General features: G+C 40.0%; 1 long non-coding RNA gene across 1 annotated transcript; it reads right to left on the bottom strand.

Moving 5' to 3' along the window:
- Positions 1 to 10,665: 10,665 nt before the first annotated feature.
- LOC114016965 (uncharacterized) lies at positions 10,666 to 20,877 on the bottom strand. The gene is made up of 3 exons (XR_003561744.2): positions 20,765 to 20,877; positions 19,253 to 19,419; positions 10,666 to 12,772 (listed from the first exon to the last, which is right to left on the bottom strand). It is a non-coding gene; the product is annotated as an uncharacterized LOC114016965 (long non-coding RNA).
- Positions 20,878 to 25,572: the final 4,695 nt, after the last annotated feature.

Genomic DNA, 25,572 nt, shown 5'->3' with positions numbered 1-25,572 from the left:
AGCAGTTGTGACAGATCTCTGGCGACTGAATTCCAGGGGAATTCCAGGTAGCTGCAGTACAGAGCCAGTTGTACCATACAGCCGTTTTTATCTCCCATGATGATTACCTGCAGTTAGGCTGGGTGCAACTGGGAGTTTTGGCATTTTTTAGTTGACAAACGTACTCTTGATGTTGTTAAACATGATACAGCAGTGATTAACTTTGAGGCTGTTGTGATTCACGCTGTTCCCAAGTGACCCAGTCTACTGCAAACACATCACTCATCCTTTTTTCAGAATGTGACAAAAAGATGTTTGGAGGGACAAAGAACCCCCATTTAGAGACAGAAGATGAGACACCTTGTATTATTTTTTAAAATTGTGGGTCAGATTCCTTTCTGGCTTGGTACATTTGCTGCATATTGATTTTCCTGAAGTTACATAAGGCATAAACCCAGTCCTTTGTCACCAAAAGCAGTACAGCTGTTTCCAGGACCGTGAGTCATGTGTATGACTTCTCTTTTTAACTTCCCACTGGCTTTTTAAAAATATACTTCAAATCAGTTTTGCTTTTCAACACCAAAGAGAAACAGCAGCAAGTTTTCCCAAGAACTGAAGATTTGGGCAAAACATTAGGTTTTCATATGCTAAGAAGGTTGAGTTGTGAAGATGTTTTAAGCTCTGACATTGACACAATGTTCTAGAATACAGGGGGAGTAATATATAGAATTACATACATCTAAAATTCAGATTGGAGGGACTAGAGTTGTCTTATTTAAGCGGTAGTGAAACCCAGCTCCTGGGGGCTGCTGGAGCTATTTTGGATAAGCAGGTAGTCTTGACTTTCTCTGACCAAGTTAGGCATCAGGATGGTTAAAATGTTGGTTGCTTGTAGAAGCAAATTAATGTTAGCAGCAGTGGGAAAAATTGGGAAGTTTAGGCTACAATCCCACTTTTTGGGGAATGTGTTCATAGTTAAATATCAGAACCTGTGAAAGTGCGTATACTGAAAAAATAAGAAACACAGGTACAGGGTGAGGCTGACATCCTCATTGAAGTATTTTGTGTAATTCCTTCTGGATTAGCAAAACAACCACTGGTGATTAAGACCAGCTTTTCCTTGTCCTCCTTCTGTAGTATTTCAGAGGTATAACAACCTGGTCTTCATATATTTGCTTTTGAACCTTGTTTTGTTTTGCTCCAACTTTTGTGCCAGCGATCTAACCTGACCTGGATGTACCTGCAAAGGGAACTCTTTGTGCTCTTCTGAAGTAACATCTCATTTCTCTTCTGGATCCCTGGGATCACATACAGGGGCTCATGTGGACAAGATCGTGACAACAGCCTTTGTTCGATGCCTAAAACTTCTCCAGTGGTACAAAGAAGCTGCAGTCCTTTTGACTGCTCACTTGTTTTTATAAAAATAACAGGGAAAGACAGTGTGGCAGAAGCTTGTTTTAAAAATTACCTTGTTCCTTGTCAGACATTGTGGCTACACTTGAAAATGTTCGGCTCCCTGTCATCTAAGACTAGTGATGGTGTCATTTGCCACAAAGATGCAGGCAGTGGTGAAGGAAGGAGAGAGCACAGCAATCTGAAAATAGAGTTATCTGAGCGTATGTCCACGTGTAGCCCTGCTGTGATCCCAAGACAGAGCAGTCCGGCATGTGTGTATCACGTTTGTTATCACAGTACCCCCCGGGTGCCTGCAGAGCCGGTGTGTGCACAAAGAAAACAAGATATGGGTAAACTATGGGATTCGCCCCAAGTCACCTGGCAATCTGTGCCGCATCCAGGGAATTGTATCAGTTCATTTTATGGCTTGCAGTCTGGCCTGTTTACCCCTAGGCTTACGAAGCGAGGAATTTATGACACCTTTCCTCAATTTAACTCCCTCTTATGGGTTTAAAAAAGGCACTCAGAACTTCGACTGGCTTCCCAGGTGTTGTACCAGCACCCAGATATTTGACTTGTCTCTCAAGTAATACTGAGAATTAGGCAGTGTATAAAGCACTCTGAAGATTAAAAGCACACCAGTTCTAGGTACTGCACGGGAGCGGTGGCTTTACAGCAATTTAGGTTGGACTTGCTGAAGTCACATATGATACCCACCTATCATGTTATATTTGTATAATAAATACATGAAATCTCTATATTTGCACTCATCTTCTCTAAAGGCTTTTGGTGTGTTTTATGAGCTGAAAAGAGAGCATGCATCCTCTTGACTGCTGTGTTCAAGATCAAATGTAAAAACTCAGCGACAGATTAATGAGCAACATCTCCAAATGTTTCACAGCTTCATGCATCTTGCACACTTGCATAAATTTCAACAAATGAGTAATTTTTAATAAAATCCGTGGCAGAGGCACGACATTGCAAGAAAGGCTGAGACAGTGCTTGATAGTTCTTGTATATATTACTAACCTCTCTGGTTTACTTCAAAGCTTTTCACTTTTCTGAAGTCTGCTGAGAAACTCAAAAAACCCAAATCTGATACAAGGCTTTTATGGTGGATTTTTCTATGGCAAAAATCAGTGGACCAGCTTCACACCACTGCTGTTTAGGTAATTATTAATTCATTGAAGAGGACAGGCAGTAGGTTTTAAGTCAATTTGTACTGATGCACCCAGAAATACATACAAGAACGCAAACGTAATTTCTTTTTATCTCTGTATGTACGTATATCTATACAGACCTGTACACACCCGTGTGAGTTACACAGAGACATACACTAGTGCATAGGTAGGAGGTATGTATAATGTACCTTCCTCAGGCATAACCCTGTGGATAACCACATGCCTGAGTCAGTGCAGGATCAGGCCCTGGGCCTGCCTTTGTAAAAGCAATGCTGCTGCTTAGCAACCATTTTCTGCCTGGCTGAAAGCAGGAACCTTGCAAATCATAAACAAATACACAGGTCCACGCAGAGGTCAAGTTAAATAAAGCGGTATCCTTTACTCTAACTCTGTCTGCTTGTCATTTTTCATGGTAAAAATTTCCATGAAAAACAAGAGAAAGTATAGGACACAGAGCTTTAAAGGAGACATTTAAAAAATGGATAAACAGGAAATAAGTACGATGCACAGGAAGTTTTCAGCCACTATGGAAAATAAAAAAGGACCTCCAGAGGAGATAAAAATAAATCAATTCAGTCTTTTAAAGCCACTATTTCAAGTGGATTTACATTTTTACCTTTTTTTCCTCCACGAGTAATAATTACAAATATGTGTTATTTCTTCCATAAAAATTAATGTGGTATGGAGAGGACAAGTAGTTACTTTTGATGTCTTTACTTACAGTTATTTTTAATCGTGTCAGCCAGATGTACTCATGCACTGAAATGCCATTAGCACCCAGGGCTGACCGGGTGAGCTTCAGAAAGAGAGCCATAGCCGCTACAGAGCTGCTGCTCTTGAGTTTGCTTACGGACACACCACATGATCTCTGGCAAATTTCTGAGAGTCCAGTTTTCAGAGATCTTTGTATCCCTAGCAATGCAGCTGGCACACAGACATCACAGTTTCAAAGGAAAATCTAATGAGAAGAAAATTAGGTGCCTAAATCTCAGGGCAACTAGATGCCTAATCTATTAAGGTACTTTGGAAAATCCCATTAGGCATCTAAATAACTTTGGAAAAATCTGGTCCTCTGAGGTTGAGCAAAATCCCCTTGAAATCTGTGGGAATCACTCCACTAACTACAAGAGGTTTTGAATTAGGCTGATCTATTGTACCAGTTCAGTTGATATTTTGTACCAGTTCTGTATCTCTAAACAGCAAATAGTAATCCTATAGCTGCTGCGTGGAAGAAGAATGCCCACACTCCAGGATCAGCTCGGACTGGAGAGCGCAGCAGGGTACCTAATGGGGCAATTTCTTACTCTGTGTTTGTTTATATGATACAGAAATAACAGTCCTTGAGCACAAGTGGCTACCAGAGGCTGAGCCTCTTAGTTTGTGAGCTGGAGGCAATGGTATGGAGAGCCTGGAGGGAGCAGATGGCACAGACCATCTCCCAGTTACACCAACAGCTATTTTACCACTTCCATTCACCTCCCCAGTCCCGTGCCACCCCCTGGATGTAGAGACTGCCTGGTTCATATCTGCTCACCTGTGAGTATGTACAACCCAAGGCATGGTATCTACTTCCTTTCCTGTGTCTGCTTTGTAATGTGGAAGTTTTAAGCCTGCAGAGTTCAAAAGATTCTCTGCACCAAAGCTCCCCTCACGTCTCACTTCCCAGTCTGGCTGCAGAGTAAATCCCTATGGACTGATCTCTGTATGCATCTCTCTATGCATCTCTACATTTTTAACTGCAATACACCTAATCATGGCCCAATACCTGTCGAAAGAAGCATAAATTCTCCTGAAATGGTGAACAAGACAGGCAAGCCCTGCTGTTTTCTTTATCTCCCGATCTAGAAACTTTAGGGCAAAGAGACTGACCCCTGTGTCATTTCCAGCAAAAAGGTTTGCAGGTTAATGTGAAAAATAGAGGCTTACTTCTATTTTCAATACCATCTGAAGCTTTTCCTTTCCTTCAAGTTTTAAATACTTCCAAACAGCTGGTATTTAACATTAAAGAAAAACAACTTTGGATGCTAAAATTGTGGCCTGACTTTGAAAAACCAATCAATAGGGAATGGATTAGTTTCCTATACAATTTCAGTAATAAAAAAAAAAAAAGGGGGGGAAACTTGTAGAGTTTTTTCCCTCAAAAACATCTCAGTGCCCATTTCCCTTATGGTTTGATCACAGGTAACCTACAAACGAGCTCCATGTTGCAAGGTGCCCAGACATCTTAATTCCCATATCAGGAGTAACTCAGTGGAGCTGGCCTTGCGGCGATCGGTGAGCTGAAAGATGAGACGAGAGAGAACCGAATGCTCAAATTTTCTTGATGCTCTTTGACTGTTCCCTGGCAGGTTTGTTTGTCTGATTACCTCTGCATAATCTTGCTCGTGCAAACTAAAGGCAACCAGGGTGGCTCCTGCAGCTACAGCAAAAAAGGAAAACAGGAATAGTGCCTGGCAAATGGAAAGGGATAAAATTGGAAATTTTTACAGAGAAGCTTTTGAAATTGCTGAAGCCTGGGAATCTTTAGGAGCATGGTGACAAGTTTCCTGTATAACAGAAGGGAATGGAAAAAAATTGTAATTCTTAATATAGCGATGATGCTTTTTAACTTACTCTAAGACTAAAGTGACACACTCATATGTTTAAGACATTTTTACTGTAGAATTTCCAACCTTACAAGCATCATGTTTTGGCCCTGGAGGCTGTTTTTCTATAAACCTATGTTGACATACTAACCTTTGGAGGGCTTTGAGCAAAGAAAGAATATGCAAGCTGGAGGCAGTCTGCAGAAAGCATTTTGGATACATAATGGCATCATAAACAAAGTTAAGTGTTACAAAACCACATTTGTGTTTCCTGGTTATCTTCCTACTTTAAATCTCAATATCAAGTGTCGCAAAAACTTTCAGGAATGTAGCAATTGGTGCTGTTATTTTTAAGCAAGTGGAACCGGTGTAGTCACTAAATATTGGGTGGGCTTTGATTAGAGACAGAGCAGCGCTATCAAATCTGTTTGGAAGACATGAATCACTGCCAAACTTCATGATGCTGCTCCTGATACTATGGCTTCTAGAGAAAAACTAAACCTCTAAAGAGTACTTTTCAGAAAAGTACTCCTAATTATTTGTGGATAAGACAGGGATAGAAAAACCTGTTTTCTGGGAAGCATCTTTTCAGGGGGAAGTTCCAGGGTTGCATAAAAGAGAAGGCGAGCTTCTTCGTTGCTTACAGTGACAAGGTTCATTTTTATAAGGTTTTCCCCCACAAGATTAATTATATCCTTGAGTATGAAAATGGCTGGCAAAAGGCTTCTAGATGACTGGAGGAGACTGTCAGAGAAATGCTTGTGGAAAGGTATTGTGGTTAACAGGGGGGCTTCTCTCTCACTCAGAGTAAGTCCTCCTCTAAGACAACTGATCCTTGGCATGTGCAAACAGAGTAAAACTGAGAGTAACTACACTCAGAATGAAAAAGAGAAATTGTGTCAATTAACTTTGGTTGCATTTTCATCAGTGTTTATCAAGGGAAATTACCTCAGGGTGAAAGAGAACGTCAAGTACAGGGCACTCAGCAAATCACCACTGAAGTTGAATATTTATGAAAATTTAATAGGGCTTGTAGATTATAACCGGTGTCTTTCAAGGCTGACTACCAAGGAATATACAGAGAAGTCATGTAATGGGAAATAAAATTTACAACCCCAGTCCTTGCAAGTTGATTGAGGCCAGATAACAAAATGTAATGTCAGCCTTCTTATGTATTATGCTCTAATTGCAATTAATAGCTCTGTGTACATGAAGTCTCTTAGCAATTACCTTGCTCTGCTTAAGCTTGGAATCAAGAATGTAATTCAGGTGTAACTGTTGAGACGGAAAAGGTCTGTAAGTCCAAAAGCAATCTGAGAATAAACAAACACACCTCCTTTGCTGAAAAAAACCATGCTTGTAAAGTCTTGCGCAAATACTTCCTGAGAATGAATATAAAAATAAAATATTCTATTAAGCCCTAAAAACATCACTGTATCAAGACCTTTGCCTTCAGGGTGGTGACAGGCTGAGGAAAGTCATTCATAGCAGCAAAACTCAGGAAGAGCTGGTCTGCCTCACATGAGGTGCGTTATTCAGTGCGAAAGCTAAACTTCATGGGACTCAGTGGCTAAATGTCATGGCTACTTAATCTGGCATCAATTTACCCTTTATAGTGGAGTGTTTGGTGTTTAAATGCTCAGCTACATACTGCGTATTTTACCCTAATGTCTGAGAGAATCAGTGGGTCAACAGGCTAAAGCCCAACCACCCCGTCTTCAGACCAGGAAACATGAATTTTATGCTAGGTTGGGAGGAAGAACGAGATCTTCCTCATATTGCTGGATCAATGTCCTCCATTTAAACCTTACAAAGAGCTAATAAACCTTGTCCCATCTTTGCATGAAGGAGACAAGTATTATCAATCTCATTTTATGAGTGCTGACATCTGGGAGAGATGTGAAGCAATTTGACCAGTTGAGCTGGATCCCTGTTTTAATCAGTAGGCAACGCCCTCAACATAAGAAATTAGCTTTAAATAATAACACTTGAAAATATGAAAGCTGTCTCCAGCTTAAAAATAGGTTGTTTAATGAGGGAATAAATACAATGATTCCCTTTGAAATGCAAAACTGACTTTGGTTGTAGCAGAGTAAATATTATTATTAATAAAACACAGACACTCACCGCCTAAAATTGGGTGCACAGCAGCTGATGGGCTCAACACAGCACAGACAAAAAATATAATGTATAATAATAATACTCCATGCAGATTCCTCCAGAAGGGTACCAACCCCCTGCTCCAAACCTGTTTACCTCTGTACGGATGTCTTCTTATTTCTTTGCAGTCCATCCGTAACAAAAGACAAGCTGTTGTTTGCTGGTGAGTTAATTTTGTTTGACATTGACATTTTTTCTCAAGTCAGTGAGGAGTTACTTCTGTAACGTTTGAAATTTGAAATTTATATTTTAATGTGTCAGTAGTATTTAGCATACAGCAAGGCATTAAAACAGAAACTGAAGGTGTCAGTTACTGTGAGTGGTGTTATGTGGAAAGGCCTTATTCACTTGTTTGCTTCATTTCAATATTTACAGCTTTAAATGTTACTGCTGTAGGGTTCAACTGCCTTTCTCATAATTTAGATAATTTTGCTTTTTTTCAGGAATTGCTCTAATTTCACGGTGATAATAAATACTGCCACTTTTACAAACAGCTGTTATCTCTCCCTTCACAAATCATTTTCACTGAGCCAAATACATGGAGAATATACAAACAGGAGAAGATGGTTTCAAATGTTTCCTGTTAACTCTTACCTTGTCCCTCTTTATCCTTTAACAGTTCATTTGGGGTTTGGGTCTTCAGTCAACTGGCAGCACATCGTTGCTGTAGAGGGATGGCAGATGCTTGGAGCTGCACAGTCAGCACTGTCAGGCTGGTCACCCTCTCCCCTTGAAGGGGGCAAAGACACAGCACAGCTGGGAAGCACCAGCTGGGTCCCTGGCTCCACCGTGCACAACATCCACGGGCATCAAGTTCATTACTGGCCTTGTGCAAGTGGGAGAAGCAACTTGCCTTTGCTTCAGGTTTTGCTGAGATTGGGGTGCTGAGGGCTGGGCAGCAGCAAATCCTTCCTGGTCACTGCTGCTCTCTGCAACCTCCCAGCAAGACAGAGCTATAGAACCTAGCAAAGAGCTCAAGTCATAATTTTGGTACTCACTTTCTCACCTACAGAAAAGCACTAAATACACTATTTCAGTGGATGGCAGACCTGAGAGCAGTAATAGTCCCCGGTACAGAACATCTCACATTAATAAGGCTCAATTTAGGGCTGGGGATTCAGTGGGAGACTGCATCTGACTCCAGTGGGTTGTGGAATAGACCCTAAATACACAATATTATATTACCTTAACTTTGGTTTTTAGGATGGACTGCTGATATGAGAATTACATAAATAAAAACGTAAATTTATTCTTCAACATAGTGGATAGCTGCCCTGTGGTAAACATGCATGTTTGTATTAGAGAAGTAGAATGTAATTAAGGTTACTTAATGCTTGGGAGGCTTAACATTGCTTGGGTTATTTTGTTATTCCTAATGTATTAATCCCATCCATCTCAACTATGTTTTGTTATTCACTGTCTTTACTAATAGTGCCTTATTTGCCTGGCTTCTAAAATGAATACTTACATCTCATGCTTAACGCATAACCTTTTTAATGAAGAACCAATGCTGAAATGAACATGTGATTTTTTTTTTTCTCTCTTTGTAGTTGCTATTTGTGGGAACTGTCCCACCAAAGAACAGCTGGGCTTAACATCTGGTACACTTTTTCACTTGCAAAACCAAGTGCAAATCAACTGACTAGAGAAAGCATATAGTCTGACTGTAGGCTCAACAACTTTATTTTCTCTAATAGTGGCTATTTCAGCATGATTTTCCAAAAATCCAGATTCTGGGTAAGTTTACTGCTCTGTCTTTTCTAAGTATAAAAGTATTGGGAGGTTTAATAGATTCTGCTTCAGCATTTCATTGGTGAGGATTATTCATGTCCTAAGGACCAGCTTTGTTAAAGGGTTGATCTAGATATGCAGTAATTATCCTGTCAGAGATTAATGCTGCAGAGAGTTTTAGATAAGGATGAAACAAATACGTGCTGCTTCGTTTCACACTCGCCGAGTGATAACAGCTTCAGTCTGGTCTGTGTTATGTGGAAGCTATCAGAAAAGGTTTCATAGCTAATTACAGGTGGCCCAAAATGCCCAGTCACACACAGGCTTAACGGCGCAGAATAATTCAACTTTTTCAGCTGCTATACTTCCCACTAGAAGATTCAAGGGAGCAGAAACTGCCAGCAACTTCAGGAAAACTGTTTTCTTCAGCATATTGTCTGCAGAACACAGGGAGACCTCTGGACCTCTACTTGAAGTGGGCAAGGGTTTTTTTCGGGGAACTCTTTGTCCCTGCATGAAGTACTATTTGCAAAATATGAAAGCTGTAGCATATGAGTTTAAAAACGTGCCAGTTTATAGCACTGATGCGGTGCTCCATAGGTATTGAAACATATCCTCCCCAAGCAGAATTCATAAAAGCTCAGAAAATCCCTAAGCATGGAGCATAGCAGATTTATGACTGCTAAGAAAACAAGGGTAGGAAACCTAGATGAGATCATAAATGCAAGTATAAAATGAAAAAGATCAAAATGCTGAGCTGAATATATGTTCCTATGTTCATAAATGCACTAGGCTCTCCATCACGCAAAACATCTCTATTTTGTGTCTTGATTTTAACCTGAAGCTGTAACAGCCACTATCGTTTTGCACCATTTGTCAGAATGGTACGATTAATCTGAAAGCAGTTATATCAGTCTATCTCTGCGGACTTCACTGGTATTATGCCATTATCTATCTCCTCTCTGATAAGAGATTAATGAATTTTCATTCTCACTTTAAAGACTGAAAGAAATACCATATTCCCCTTTCTGTTCATATAAGCAGACACCTACCCTTTTAGGGTCTAATCCAATTCTCATTAAGTCAACACAATGTTTTTAATTTATTTCTGTGGGAACTGGATCAGACTTTCATAGTATAAACTAAATTGGGTATCACCTCATAGTATATACACTGTAAATTTTCAGGCAACTTCATGCATTCAGGCGGTTTGAAAGCTGAAGCTAACATAAACCATATTTAGTAGGTGGAATGAGAGATTCTTACCTAAAATCCATTAAAATGATTTCATGTGAAAACAGCCTGGCTCCCCATTATATCCAGGACATTTCAAAAAGTCAGTTATACACAGTCAGATTTCATATGACACCAGGGGGTGGGGGGGTGCAGGAAAAAGGGAAGATAAAAATTGTTGTAAATATTTTCAAGACTATAATTGTTCAAGATGTAAGAAACATTAGCTGTTAACACAATCGGTGGGAAGCATTATCTTTAGTGAACAAGTGTTACTTTCTGGATATGTTTATCTGAAAGAATTCTTCCTCTAAGTCACCAGGAAATATTGGCTAGCTTGTGAATCTACTAGGCACAGTAAGTAATTGAAGACATTTTAAACCAAGAAATCCCTGGTGTGAGATAAGGTTTATTCAATATTTTAGAAAAGAACTTGGTAGGCTTTACATCCATCTTGGGTGATGACAATTAGTCATGACACTACATTTATGAAAGAGCTTATATGAATACGTGAAAATACCACTAACCTCCTGAGACCAAACTAGTAAGTATAAATTGGAAAATAAACTCTTATAGTGTGTAAAGAATGAGTGATGAAGCATTACTGAATATGTTGAAATATTTTCTGTTCACTGACTACCATAAAAAGAATTACTTAATATGCTGTAGCTCCACTGAACCCATTGAAATATAGATATGTAAGAGTTATGATTATGTCCTGGGGCATAATTTCTGGAAGATCTTTTTCTTTTTTTACATGACCCATTTTCAAATATGTATCCATTTTTATTATGACAGTGATGAAAAGATAACTAACAGAGATGAAGAGCTCTTAGGTTTTTGAAGCAAACAAGATGTTATTGCGGTACATATAATTCAGTTCTCATGGTCAGAGAATAGAGGTATCTAACTAATAATGGCATTACATGTTGCAAAAATAGATCAGTGATAGGCTGAAGGGTCCAGATTCCAGGACAAACAAGAAAACCCATTAGTGTATCTTGGGTTACAAAAGTTTTAGTTGAGTTGAAGCTGCCTCATACTGATGAAGCAATATAAACTTGCTGGGTCTTTTTATCAGAAAAACAATATAATTCTGCCTTATTGCTACAACCTTTTTTCATTCCTCGAGTGCAGAGGGCTTTGACAAGGTTATGTTACAGAACAGCCTCTGTATATGGCAAACTCAGAGGAAACATGAGTCTTCTCTATTTTATACACAAGTGTATAAAGTGGCCCCCTACAAAGGAGGTCAAGTGAATTCACCTGAAAACAAGGAGGAGGGAAATAGAAGTACTTAATGTCTGCTTCCCACATAGATTTCTGCACTTGCCTGTGGCAGAGCTTATCTTTTTAGGCAAGCTATATGGGGTATTTGAATTGTGACAGCCTATGATTAGCTTTGTTCCTTTGTACTTAAAAGTTTGTAAGTTCTTGAGCTTGTAAGGACAGTAGGTTTCCTTCTTACAACACACACGCTAAACGGGCTGGGAGACCTTGTGACTGTTATGACAGCAGAATTTAGGACAGATGTTTTTATTTGGAAAGGTATGATAAATCCCTGTTCTGTGAACTTTCTCTAGAGATTGGTTAAGAATAAAGAAGCAGCGCAAAACCAATTCAGAAGGATGCTTAACAGGAAAACATTGCCTAGTAGAATGTGATGCAATATAACTGGGCAAAAAAAGTTTGAAATTTAACTTGAACATTTAGCTCAAAATATTTACCTACTGACAAAGTTTTCAGAATGTTTTCTCTAAGTATAATTTATCTGTAATGTAAATACTATCCATGTGTTTGGGAAATAGCAGATCTAATTGAGAAGTGTGTATCTAATGGTAAGTACATTATACTAATCCTCCTGTCTACTCTACTCTGCTTTATTTCAGCAGTAGCTATCAAGTAAGTAATTTTTTTTCTTTAAGGTAACATAATACTTTTTTTCATCTACAGTAGTACATATTTTTTAGCTGGTTTGGAAATTCTTGTACCATATCATGGAAGATTTCTGTCATTTTGAGTTGTAAAACAGCAAAGTCACAGATCAGCACTAGTACTTACAACCTGAAATTGCTATAGGCAGACATGTGCAAACTGCAATGATTTAATTCTATTCAGTAGCTGAAAATGAAATGTTTGGTGGTGAATCATTGGTTTGAAGGATGGTATTTTGTTACTTTCATCTACAAAGCTGTCAGTTCACACTCATGTTGGCATGGGCTGAAAAAGTGTAAGATTTGTGCTGGCCAGGTAGAAATGTGATTTCTGTTCTATTCCAGAGGGGCAAGTATTTCTCCTCCCAAATCTTAAAATAAAAAGGACAAGGACCGAAGAGATTTGAAGATTGAACTCTTCCTTTCTCCCCGTGGCCCCTCAATCAGCTTCTTACATCAAGGTTGTGGCTGACAGACAGCTCTCAGTGCTGAGTAAGTACTGCTCCGTTCTACCTGGGCTGCTTCTCTTCTAGGGTTAGATATACAACAATGTGGATGGGACCTCATCTGATGCCTGTGAAAAAAGAAAAGCGCAGTGGAGATCATGTTTTGAAGGAAAAGGAGTCTGTTGTAGGAGGTTATTTAAGAAAACAAAGCGTAAATCATAACACCTACTTGCATGGTAAGGAAGAAATGTACTCAATCATGCTATCACGGATAAACAAAGCAAGGAGGTGAAAACGGTAGGAGTGCCTGTGTGAATAACGAGAGGTTTGGATGTAGGGATGAACTAGACTATTCAGGAGCAACAAAAAGATTTCAGAGCAGCTTATTTTCTCTTGTCATCTCCAACATGCAGACAATGGAAATAATAATGGGAAATGCAAACTGTGCTGCCAAATCTCTTCTTAATTTTTATTCTTCTTGATGTTTTTAGGGAAGGGAACATCTTACACTTTCCTGGGTGTCTCAGCATCAGTTTCTGTGACAGTTTTTAAACTTCCCTTGGTAAAAACCAGTCATCTCAGTGAAGGGAGGTGAGCAAGATACAGAGGCACTAAAAGCAAAATATCAGAGCTTAACAACAGTATAATTATCTGAATTAAAAGTGATTTCTAGGTAGTCAGCGCATGAGTAATAAAGGAAATGCAAGTGTCACTATACCAGATCTGACATGCAAACATCCACCCCACCTCCTCCCGAATTGCGATCTGCTTCAGATGTCTGGCTAGCCAAGGTTTTTCTGTACAGACTTTTATCTGGCGGAAGGATGTAGAGGTGATGGCCAGCACAATTGCCTGCGAATATGATCTCATTGTATGATCTTATGTATTTAGGGAAAACTAAGGAATTAAAAAAAAAACAAACATGCAACTCCTAAAACCCACATACAAATACAAAAAGAAAGGAACATCATAAACAAGTTGTTGAGATAGAAAACAAGATGCAATACACCTCCCCTCTGGCTTTCTCCAAGGCTTCTTTCACCTTTGTTCTGCTCTAGCTTTGGCATATCTAGGCCAGCATTTACTAATTACCAGCAAATGAAAAACACTTGCTGAACAGTGTTAAAGGAAGATTCTCACATTTAAAGCTTATGTTGTTCTGATGTGCTCCAGAAAAAGAGCTTACTCAGAAGAAGTTTAAAAAACAAAAAAATTCTCATTACTAGATAATTGGAGCTCAAGCTGGGTGCATTATATAATAGCACTTGCAAATCCAGCTGCGTTTTACCTATTTACCCGTCCCTCCAAGCGCAAGACACAGTAATTGTTACCACACTGTAGAAACTTGCCAAGGAAAGGTGTGGTCTATTGTTGTCAGAATTACATCAGACCTCAAACTTGTGTCCACAGTGAGGAAGTAGTTAGAACCTGTCAGTAACTACAGCAGAGAGAAAGAAGAAATTTGGAAGAAGGTAGAAGAAAAAACTCCTGAAAAGCTTACCATAAATAACTCCATTTATTTTCCCTTTTTTTATATAATCATTGAGGTTGGAAAAGACCCTTAAGATTATTTTCAGGTTACCAAAAAAGATTTGCATAAAGGTTTGTTTGGAGAACTAGAAATAGGTGAGGAGAAAGGTGCCGGCATGCCATTAGCTATTAACAATACGTAGAATATGTGTTAAAAGGAAGATTTACTAATGCTTCAGGCAAAGCTATAAAGGAGAGGAAGGTGTCTGGGAGTCAGCATGGTTCATGTGACTGGCAGTGATATGCAGTCCTCTGAAAGCTGGTCACCAGGTTAAATTCTGGCCATGCAGGGTTGGACGTTACCACTGCCAACAGGGCTGGAATTGATTCAGGCACGATATTAGATGGACACTTGATAAGTTGAGGCATATATATAACTGATGTCACTTCTGTGGCTGATAGATTCAGCCCAAATACATGAATTAGCATTTTCCATTCATGTCTGCTTTCTGAGGTGCTTGTCAAATTAGGAAATGTCACAATGCACTGAGAAAAGTTGTTTTCCTAAAGCAACTTTTGAAAAAAATTTTAAATGAGAAGTACTAGGAGCATGTTCAAAATTTTTAAAGGGGAAAAAAAAATCGCTAAGTAGTCTGCAGAAGTTATTGTAGTGCTAGTTTTATCAGTAGATTTGCAATAAATCCGTGGGCTTATATATAGAAACAGAACCGTGTTAGCATTCTGTGAGAAGGCAGCTATTTTAGTCTGTTCATCCACTGAGGAGATAAAGCAGACTGTTATGTCAGCCTTGACAGCAACTCTGAGTTTTCCTGGATATGTCTAAGAAAAGGGTTTTATAACTATCACCATATGGAGGTACATAACATGTGATGCAGCCTAAAGCTATTTCCTTTGAAAGCAGAGCTCTAGATTCCTGTAATAAAGCCATGGATGTAAAAACCTGTTGTTAACTTGACAAAACAAGGTATCTGACATAGTTAAGTTACAGCACATTTCACCAGAATAAATTTGCAATTTCCTATTAGTACCTGCAGTGGGATACAGAATAACCATGCATTTTAATTTACCAGGGATTTTTTTAGCCGAGGACCTCTAAAAAGGGCTTTAGGTAGCTCTGGTCCTGTGGGTAGCTGGTTAGTCCAGAGCCACGTGGGACTTACTGACCCAAGCAGACACTGAGGCTGTAAGACTTATTTCAAGCCTTTGTGAGGTGAGAAAGGACAAAGGTCTAGGAAAGTGTTTAAATCAAATGGTATTTGTTGAGTCCACTGGATTTTTTTGAACAGAAGAGTATGGTGTGCTGTGCTGCCCTGGGACTCTGCCAGCAACTCCAGGCACAGGGATTTTTCAGACAGAAGGGTTATGATATAGAGCGCAGATTTTCTGTTTCCTTTATGCTAGCATCCATTAAATCAGTATGTAAAGATCAAGTCGGTGATTTTAATGGAGAAGACATCTGCTATCTCTTATCTTCTCCAAAACTTCCTCCTGTGAGGGACAACTGAGAGGAACAGGCTTTACCTCTCATCGGTGCAGAAATAGCTCCACTGATTCTTTTTGCTTTATCTTTGTGTGTTGCCACCACCATTGTCCCCCCCACGCTGGGAAGCAAACTGCTGTTTGAAGTCTTCTGCCTTCTGTCAGAGGCTGCTTGAGTGGGGAGGATGCAGCACGAGGGCATGTTTTTTCCCATGTGTGTGTGCTTTTTCTGTACAATCCTGCACGTGTGCTCCTCTGCACCCTTTCTTACCTCTCGCGGCAGAAGACGAGGCAGTGTGTAGAGCAACACGCACCCACTAGTATGGATGAACTCTCTCTCTGTTTTAAACAGTGAGCAGAAGGGAAAGCAGTCTTAAAAGCAAACATTGAACCAGACTGTTGGAAAGTGTGGTGACTGTTACAGGTTACAACAAGACCAAGGATCTTAGTTACTACATGTTCTAGCCAGATCTCTATGTTTGGTTAAAATAATATACATTTATACTTACTTTGAATAAAAGACCGTAACCATAGTGGTATTTAACGTGAACGGGTGTACATGTCAGGGCTTAAATTCAGTGAAGAATGTGAGTAAAATAATTGCTGGCTCTCTTTCCTGACCAGGAGTTACTGTCTTATTAATTGTGAGACACAGGTTTACACAAGATGTTGTCCTGAGTAATAGCAGAAGTAATCACTGACATCATGCAAAATAATGCAGCAATGTTCATGAGTGGATTTTTTAATTAACAGTCTTTAGAGGATAAGAATCATGGCCATAACTTTGAAAGCATTTGCAAGTAAATGTGCTGTATACAACCAAAGAAAATCTGCTCAACCTCTGGAAGACAGCAGAAAGAAACAAGCATTAGGAACTCAGTCTAAGGAGATGGAGCATTACAGTAAAAGGGTAATCCTCCTTAAGGGGAATGCTATTTCCATTGCCACCTTGGAGGAATCATAAATGTTAGATCACCATGTATCAATCAGTAGGTTAACACCGTTTTATCAGACTAAACTATTGCTGTGAGGACTCGGGCTGTTCAGCCCAGACTTTCTGCAGAGCTGGGTGAAATAATTTTGATGGAGCATCAATTCTTGTGATTATTTGCTACTGGGGTTTTATTTATAGGCTTACAGTACTTAACGGACACATGGGGAATTCAGTGGCAGGAGGTACAGTGAATATCTACATAAACATATACACATGAATAAAATAAGTTGACAGCAGTTGACATTACGGATGATTAAGCTAGAGGTAGTAGGTAACTAATCATACCTGCTGAACAACTGTTAAGAACGGGAAATGCTTTTAATTAAAGATCATGTAGAACTGTCCCTCCTGTTGACATGGAGCAAGTCCCATCATCTACTCTATCATTCATTGGCATAAGGGGGGAAATGCACTTCTTTTAGGACAGGTTGGTACCAGCAGCCACCGGGCAGTGGCGGGCACACCATGGTCACGCAGGGACACGCGTGCGGTGGGAGGCGCGGGGGCCATGGTGCCGGTGAGGCAGGCAGCGCAGCCTCCTCCATCAGTCACTCCGCTGCACAGGGAAATGTGGAATGAAGATGCCGCTAATTAAAACATAGTGGACGGGGCAGCCTGAAAGGTGTCTGCTTTCCTGTGAAACTCACATCACCACAAGGAGCTGCGTCTTCACCTGAGCAAAATGCCAGTGTTTTTAAACTTATCCGGAGTGTGAATCCTTGGCCTAGCTGCCTTCTGCTGGGGAAGTTTCCCTTCCCTGGGGGAGCTTGTTCTCCACTGCGCGATGCCAGGCACCATGGCCCCCGGCCCTGCTGAGGGGAAGGGGCAATGCCGGCCGCCCTCCCGGTGCTGGCCAGGGGGAGCTCCTGAAGGGATTTTTTCCCCCTCGGGCTGCAAGGAGATTTGGGTTAGAAAGGGCATCTGGAAGGCACCGTTTTAAAACAGAAAGTTTCTCTTCATCTTCCTTCAGGCTGCAGTCTCTGGTTGCTCCCCACAGGGCACCCAACAGCCTTTCATCAACAGTCACTTCCACCCCTTCTGGCTTAGGGTATTTTTTTCCTCATTCATTTTAGCCCCCTTCAGGGTCTCCTTCCTCCCCCAGCGCTGGCTGCACCATCCCTCCTCTTTGCCCAGGGCTGTTTTCCCACAGCCCCTGTGGCATCCATGTTCCTCCCTGCCGCAGCCTGAGCCGCCTCAGGGGACGGCCTGGCCAGAGCCATTTTGGCTGCTCAGGGGCCAGAGTCTGACACCTCCTCAGCCACGCAGACACAGACACCTGAGGGAAGAAGACAGATAATGGAGGGACAGCCGCATGCCCGGGTGGTCAAGGCAAGGTAAATTTGGGGCAGATCTGCAGTGTGGTTGACACTGGATGATATAAGTGCAAAACTGCAGCGGGCACAGGGCCAGAGGGTTTAACTGCTGCGTCGGGGTGGCAGTGGTGGGGAGCGTGCTGGAGCCGGGCTTTCTGGCAGCACCCTGTCCAAGAACAGCCTGTCATTAAATCTGAGGTAAATTAATCGTCATCATTGCACTTCTTATATGAGAGCTCATGTAGCTTGAGTCAAACCATGTTTTTTGCTACAGGTGTGTAAGAAAAGTTAGTGCTGCAATGGCCATTTGTGTCTCCATTACGGCATGTGTGTGTCTGAAAATCGGAGGGCAGAGCAAACCTCCAATTTTCCTTTCTATGTTTCCATTTATACTTTCAACTTTTAGGAGAAAGGGATTAGTAACGTGAGAGGAAGGGCAGTGTTTGCAACTCGTGTTTGTATGTCTCATGCAGATACCACAGACATACCCGTAATGGTGTGAATAATCATTTTGCGTAAAATGGTCCTACTTAACATCAAAAATCAGTCATGCTGCTGTGCTTTGCTGAGCTGGGACCTTTGCAAACGCTGCCCGAGCTTCTGCTCACTAACAAAAGGTCCTTAAATGCAAAAACTAAGAGAGGAGAGCCAGCTCCTGACTTTAAGCAAACTTTCTATTACATGAGGGAGGGAAAAGGGATTTCAGACCTAAAAATGTTCAGTTTTAACAGTTCCAGCCTCATCCAAAGCCCACCAAAATTGGTTTAATCCTAATCACAGCTCACTGAGGATCTTTACATGATACAGTACTATTTAGAATAGAGCAGCAGGAGCAAAAATTCAGTCTGAGCTAAAAGTACACAACAAACTTCTGTGTAATGTGAAAATGGGTAATAAAAGGTGCCCTAGCACACTAAACCTTTCCCCCATTTGTAATTGCATTGTGATTTTTTTTTTTCTTTTTCTTTTTCTTTTTTTTTTTAATCTTCTCGTATCCCTGTTCATATGCTATATAAATTCAGGAGCTGTAATTCACAAAAGCGGATTGAAATGTTGTGTGTGTTTGTCTTCTCCTTTGTGGAAGGAATGACAGGCCAGAGCCCAGGCCTGTAGGGATGAGAGACCCTTGCAGTAGGGAAGAAAAGAGGTCCAAAGTAGGGCATACAACAGAGAGGGAATACACAACCTGTATAAACACGTGAAGGGATAGGAGAGAACTTTGAAAATCATATACATGTAGAAATATAAATATAACCGAAACCCTAATACTGGAAGCTGGTCATAGCAGCAGCAGTCTTGCTGAAGTTTCCATTAAACCAACATGTTCTCACCTGCTTCATTTTTGGGCAGAAGTCCTGCATGACCTGTTGCTGCTTGAAGACTTAGTGTTAGAAAACCTGAGCAAAAATTCCTTTGCATCTTCTTGAAAGCATTGCAGGGAAGTAGAATAAATATACACTTCTGTTGCAAAAACTCCTTGGTTGTGGTCCTTAAAATGCTAATGAAAAAAGAAAAAAAACAACTGACAGAAAAGGTAAAATTGGAAATATGAATGACTCTTTCAGGATCCCAGCCCTAACCAGAAAAGGCTTTTCTTTTGAAATTGCTCATTCAGTACCTGGAAATGTTTATTTTAGAACTTCATCCTGCAAATGTCTAAAAGTATTAGTTTCATACTTGTGAATGGTTATTAAATTCAGTGGATGTGAGATCACAGTCTAAATTTTGCTGAATTACTTCATGTTTAGTTTACTAAAGCTAGCATGTCTAGGGTTGTCTGGTTGCTGTTGAGACAATTTACCTAGGCAAGATTATAAACCTAGCAATCAAAGCATTTGCAAAAAATTTCAAATACAACTGCTTTCAAATCTGGCGGTAGCAGACTGCCTATTTTTGCTGAAAAGATTTTGTCACAATTAAACAACTGATGCCACGTTTAAAATGGTTTAAATTGTTTAAAATCACTCCTCCAGAAAAGGGTTTCTTATATAAACATAATAGTCCAAATAATTTCTCTGTTGTGCATAGATTTCTTGCAAGGACAGGAGGAACATTGCCCCTGAATAATCATCCTGTTTATATATAGATGCTTCCCAGATTGCTCTGTAGCAGAAGCGATACACTCTGCAGAAGGAGCTAAAATGTTTCCTGAAGGCAAGGTTTACCATAGAGGGGCTATACCAGTAGGAAAGAGGCTTCTTCTAATCTGATTTTTTTTCTTCCCGAATATTAGCTTCTCTTGATAACCAAGTGACAACATCGTGTAAGAAATGGTAATGTTTAAGTGCCAGCCAGGTGATACCTGTAGTTACTGGCAACACCCAGTAATCCTGCCTTCCCTGAGGGACAGTGGGAAGGGAAAAGTAAGAGCCAGTCAGTTGTTTAGTTGGCTTCTAAATCACATGGTAAAAAGGTCAGTGTAAATTGGGCATGCACTTTGTAATTAGTTTCCAGAGATTAGCGATATGCTAATGACCCAAATTCCAAGAGTTGTTCTTAATGCACACAGAGGGCATGCAGGTGTATTGGATTCATAATCTCAGCAGTACAATAGGAAATACAGACTCTAGAAGGAAAGAAGACAGAGTTAAAGCTATTTTAAAAGAGACTCTAGTTGTGAAAGTTGAAAAGGGAATATATTAAAAGAGGAAAATTTAAAAAATTGGACAGTGTGAAAGATGTGTAAAAGACACAGGATAGCCTGAGTAAACTAAAAAGAGCAAGAAACCAAAGTCTACATGTGCATTGGCTTCTGCTTCACATATAGTCACTTAAATTGTTGAGTTTTCCTATGATAAGAAAAGCTGTATCCTAATCACTTACATCTACCATATGAAACGTACCTGGCTAGATTATCCAGGCAGTGCCTGGTGGGCACCCATAACCTTGTTGCTGAAATGGAGCACAGCATCACGTTGTTCTCTGTCAGCTCATCACCACAAGTGTTCTCCCTCCCTTTCCAAAAGGCACGGCAGGGGCAGAGAGGAAAGAAATCCCAAAGGATTAGATCAGTGTCAGAGCATTAACACTTAGTTGATGACAACTGTAGGGATTAATTCAAGCTGGTTAAATCCTTCTTAGCTAGAATAGGAACCAGCAAACCATCTGGTGGAAAGAGCAGTATGACAGGGCTAAAAGGAAATACTGTCTGAGTAGTCAAAGGAAAAATAAACCTTTCTGCAGACTTTTGGGAACTGCTGTGTTTCCTAAATGTCTGGCCACAGCAAGCGACAGTTTTGATTACAGTAGTTTAAATAAATAGTGTGGCAAAATATTGCCTTTGTGGCTCAGAAAAAAAAGATCAGATTCTAAGCTTTTAAATTTGCTACAATAATGCATAACACCTGCATAAAAAAACTATGTAAATAAAGATAATTTCTGTGAAAAAATGTTATACCATACAATCTATTTTCTTGCAAACATCTGTTCTGTTGCCAGACTATGTTATTCTATGGCTTCATTATGGAATGACCTTACAGGTGAATCTCTCTTTTCCCTGCTGTTTTCAGCAGCCCTTTCCTACTTGCCTCCTTTGAGAGAGGTGCTGTTAGTCTCTGCACACCCTCTGCTTTTCTGTGAAGCTGTATAAATGAAGTGTGTGTAATCACAAAGACAAAATACAAGTGACCCAAATTTACAGATAAGGTTAGTATCACAGCTCCTGGGGCTAGTAAGGATGGGCTGGCCTACAAAGACAAGGTGATCAGCCTCATAAACTGCTTTGAGTTTACCTCTCCAGGAATTAAGAGTGTTTGTCTCTGGAGAAGATCAGACAATGCAAATTGGATTTGTGGTGAAGTCTCTCCTCTGCAATGTCACTTGCTGATGTTTATAGTAGAAATAAGGTCTTGCTTCTGATGGGTTTAAGCTTGGTTCACTGGTTTTAGTCTCCTTATAAATGAAGGAATCTGATGAAACCTTGTAAGAGTTTAATTTACACTCTCTATTTTATGAGGTGCATGCTGCTACCATTGACTTGTATATATAATGGTAATTGGCTCACGGTGAATGCTTGGTGGTGGCTCCATGTACAGTCTCACCGGAAGGAAGTTTCCAAAGGGCATTCAGTAAATATATTTTTCATTCACTTTGATCTGTCAGTTGTTCTTCATTCACTTTGATCTGTTAGTTGTTCCCTTTTTGAATCTAGAAATTCTTTTTTTGTTTATCACAGTCTTTAAATGTAAAAGTGTTTATGCAGCTTATGCTGTTGTTCCACAGCAAGGTTTTACTAGCTTCCTAATTATAGAGAGCTTGTTTGTATATGGAAAGTTTTAATTCTGCTGCTCCCCAAATATTGCCATGCAAAGGAATTTATAGATGCAGCAGACTAGCATGTAATCTAATGTAGCAAATGGCTTTGCAAATATAAGAACTGAGCAAAAGCGTTTGATTTCCTGATAGAAAAATATTGAAGCATTGGTTCACACTCCTCTTTTGAATGTGGAAATTCTTGATGTGAAGATGGTAAACCTGAGCAAGGGAGTCCAAAGATCTGTAAGGATTATCTGGTACTTGAAATGCACCTGTCCTGTGCAGGGCTAGAGGCAAAAAAGTTCAATGTGCTTTGAGCCTATGCTGCTACCATGGGAACCGTATTTTCTCTAAAAATGCTGGCACAGACAGTAGTCCTGTTCTTGAGCCCAATGTTGCTCTCTGAATGCTGCTGGATTTGAAGAAATGTTTTCAGAATACAATGTTTCATCACTGCTTAGAAGTTTCATGGATTTTAAAAGATTGTTTTCTCTCAGTGGAGCCTAAAATAAAGATAAATTGGAAATCTTTGGATCTAGATTTGAAATAAGAGGATCAAAGGAATCAAAATATCAGCAAAGATAAAAGAGTCTGTTTGCCAGTGTCAGGTCTTACTGCTGATACTGAGGGCTCTTTCTAACCCTAGCAATATCAAGCAGGAAGCATCTGTGTGTGCTTATCAGCTTTTTTGCTACATAACATCACACATTTCTGGCCTGTGCCTTTATCAAAGATAGGGAGTAAGATGTCTCTTAACAATGTCTGTGTGTCAGAATATTGGACATACCCCAAAATCTGGAATGACTTGGTTTGTGTCTTTTAGATCAGTTTGACTAATAACATTAAAACTCTGTGAAAGGCTGAAACATCCATCCCCTTTTGTTTTGATTTTGATGATAATCTGCCAGTCTGGTCAATTGTTCTCAAAACAGCTGTGCCCTTAGCATGAAGAGTAAGTAACAGGAATGAGTTATCACAGCAAACTTACGGGAGTCCTCAAGGAAAAATATTATCCTGGAAAAATGAGTCATGAGAATACATCTTCACAAAACATCTTGATAAATCGTAAACTGTACAAGCAAGATTCCCAATACTATCAATAATTGTTTACCAATTACTGATTATTAATTTCTAGCTACCACTAAGCACAGTGCACTAAACATATCAGTTCAAGACAGAATGGTAAATGCTATATAGGTTTTTTGGGTAAATTTACATTAAATTATTATTTTTTTTAATTTCACTCTGATTTTAGCCATCATAAGAATGGACATGCTGATTCAGACCAAGGTGTTATGTGGCCCACTACTTTTGACTCCAGTATTGGCTAGAAGTGGATTGATGCCAAGGAAAAAGTAAAAATTGGGTAGGTGTATCTCATACCTTTCCCTCTCCCTCTCCTCCTTTGCCTACTCCCATGTGCTCTCCCATGCCCCAGCCTTTATCAGGCAAGGCTGATGGGATTTGTCAGTTCTATAATCCCAACTGCAGCTCTTCACTAAGCAATTTGTCCAGTTGCCTTGCAATCTCATGTAAGCTTTTTGATGATTAAAACTGAAAAAGGCAACAAATGGAAAGTGTAACAAAGGTACCAAACCAAACAACAGCCATGTGAGGTCCGATTGGGTAGAACTGCACAGCCAAAAGACGAAAGGACGCAGTTTGTTACACAGCTTGTGGTAGACCTGTACAACTCTCCACCAAAGGATGCTGTAGGTGCGCAAAATTTTCATTAGTTTGAGAGCTAGCTGAACAAGTGCTTTGGAAAGAACCAACAACCTTGCTTTGTTGTGAACGTGACTTCCACTAGCTTCACTTTCTCTTCCAGTGCAAGAACCAGTTCATGAGATGAATAGCTGATTCTTACTCACCTCCTCCAGGCTATTCAAGAATACGTAAACATCTAAAATACCCCCTTTAAGTCAAATCTCTTCTGTGCTGTAGAGTTTCCACTCAAATCATTTCTCATATGGAAGTTTCATAGATTTGATAATTCTCATTGCTCTCTTAGGAACCTTTTCCTCTTCAATGTTTTTAAAAACTTCACAGAGTACTCAGTGTGAGAGAACCCTAGGTGTATGTAATGGCACAATGTTATTTTCCATTTCACGATGTATTGCTTTTGTGATAACTCCTGAGACTTGGCTATCCTTTTTGACAACTGCCCACCACTGAGTTGGTGATTTTTTGAAAGCCTTCATCTAAACCCTAGTTCTTTCTGAGGTCATTTTCCTGTAGCTGTTCAAAATATTGATTTAATAATTTCAAAACTAGTGAATAGTGTTTTTCATTAAAGCTATGTACAAGATCATACTTGTGTATGAATGCTGAGTTTAATTAGCTTTAATAATTTGAGTGATTTTAATCTGCATCTTTAGGCATCTTAATATCTTTTTCACATTTTGGCCTGACATGAGTGTTAAATATCTTGTTGTGGCAGTTTGGGGTCACCGTAATCATAGCTGTGTAACAAGATATGTGAAACGGAGCTATACCATCTGCAATTACACACGCTTGAAATGGATCATTAATGACATACCTTCAAGCTATTGAAAATATGTTCATATGCTTTCGATTAATCATAGAAATCTGAAACTGAAAAGCAGTATTAGCATTTCTGGTTTTGTCATTCTGTCACTATAGGATTGATCACAGCTTCCTTTTGCTTCAGCCTGACTAATTAACCCAAGGGCTGGATCTCTTTTTCCCTTAGCAAAAACTTCCTCAGTGGTCTCAGGCCTTTGGCAAGGCCTTAAGTCAAAAGAGATACTCACTTTTCAGTGTTTAAAGGATGCATTTCAAGATGAAGTGGACCAATGAAAACAGTCCAGAGGTGAGCGACGAGAGTTATTAGTGATACAGAGAATAAAGTGTATGAGGCAATTTGAAAGCATGAGGGTTGTGTTGCTTAAGGAAAAGGAGATTGAAGAAGAAGGTATGTGTTCAAGGACTAAAAAGCTGCTGTAAAGGCAAGGGTACTATGTTTCCCATGCCCATTAAGTCTATAACACATAGCATCAAAAGAAAAAAAAGAGTTTGCGGTAGATTTTCTGGGAAACTGCCATGTCTCCACCACAGAGGTCTTGAAACAAAGGCCTGTTGTTGCTGTTACGAGGCCAGTCAGCAGCTGAAGAATGAGTAATGTAGTTACAGCCTCAGCAGCACCTGGGAGTCAAGAACACCTGCCTCTCCCAGAAACAGAACCAAAGAAGACCCTGTTGATGCTTTCACTTGGTGGGAGTGTGTGCAGTTCTTTGGTTCTTGTTGCTGTTGAGTCTTGCTTGTGTGAAAGGCAAGGGATGAGTTGGTTGTGAGGAGTTTCTTGCAGCTTGACAAGCTGGGTGCCCATTTGTAGTCCCTGAAGGAATGCAGTGGAAGTGATGCCTCCAGGACTGCT

The sequence above is a fragment of the Falco cherrug genome, chromosome 12 (assembly GCF_023634085.1).
Source record: "Falco cherrug isolate bFalChe1 chromosome 12, bFalChe1.pri, whole genome shotgun sequence".
In the NCBI taxonomy this organism is placed as follows: Eukaryota; Metazoa; Chordata; class Aves; order Falconiformes; family Falconidae; genus Falco; species Falco cherrug.
Note: the sequence above shows the minus strand (reverse complement) of the source record. Positions and strands in the feature narration are given on the sequence as shown.